Genomic DNA, 1101 nt, shown 5'->3' with positions numbered 1-1101 from the left:
CTTTAAATGCTTATAAAAAAAAACTGTGACTAACGATTTTTAATATTTTTCATCTGCCTTTGAAACAATATACTAGGAGCCTTCTATTAAATTTTCAAGCTTTTTTATCCAACAAATAAAATTTTATTGATATTTTTAGAAAAAAAACTAAAAAAAAATGGAAAATGAAAATGTCCGTAAAGAGCTCAAAATAAATCAAAATATTTTCAAAATTTTACCGTGTATAGAAAATGCAAATATAAACAACCTGTGAAAATTTCATATATCTACGGTCATTTGTTTTAGAGTTACACCAAAAACCAAAATCGATTTTTATTAAAAATCGATTTTGCGTAAAAATTCCCGGTTTTCCTTAATTTTTCTTTTGTTTTTCACGTCGCTTTTGAAAACTACTGGGAAATTTTTACTTTTGACCCCCCAAAGTACCAACTAGATTCACTTTCCAATCATAAAAGTTACTGTTGAAGAAAATCGAAGCAGTTTTACTGTCCTAAAAGGTGATGACAGACACAAAAAAAAATAAAAAAATAAATAAAAAAAAAAAAAAAAAAAACACACATCATTGTAAAATCAATACATTCATCGTTCCACTCAGAATCTAAAAATGTAACAAAGTTAGTGACTGCAGTCGATTTGTACAAATCAATCAAATACATAAAATAAGCGAAAAAATATTGTCAGAGGTCATCTATCCCCATTGCTTCAATGATTTAGAAAATGTGTAAGAATTATTAACATTTATTAAGGATGTAAAATATTAAATACATGGAGATTGGAAGATAAATAATTCTATGAAACAAACAAAATTATATTGTTTTTTTTTAAACTGGATATTGGAGACTGTAGTCAATTTTGAATTACAAACCAAATAGACTAAATACAATTAAATACAGAGTTAATAAAAAGATCATCAGATATTATGGGTTAGATATAGCAGTTAATACTAAAAAACAGATATTTAAATAAGTAATGAGCTTAAAAATGAGAGCAAAAAAATAGTCATAGTCATTACTCATTAGTCATTACTATGGCCCGGGATTTATATGCAATAAAAATCTATAAAATATGCCGATTCATATCATAAAATATGCAAAAAATATG

The 1101-nt window shown here is 25.4% G+C and overlaps 1 protein-coding gene across 2 annotated transcripts in view; it reads right to left on the bottom strand.

Moving 5' to 3' along the window:
* LOC100161856 (uncharacterized protein C15orf61 homolog) overlaps positions 1-1101 on the bottom strand; it is a 9925-nt gene that overhangs the window by 1922 nt on the left and 6902 nt on the right. The gene's annotated exons all lie outside the window — the stretch shown is intronic.

The sequence above is a fragment of the Acyrthosiphon pisum genome, chromosome A1 (assembly GCF_005508785.2).
Source record: "Acyrthosiphon pisum isolate AL4f chromosome A1, pea_aphid_22Mar2018_4r6ur, whole genome shotgun sequence".
NCBI classification, from domain to species: Eukaryota; Metazoa; Arthropoda; class Insecta; order Hemiptera; family Aphididae; genus Acyrthosiphon; species Acyrthosiphon pisum.
This window is presented reverse-complemented; position numbering and strand designations above follow the sequence as displayed.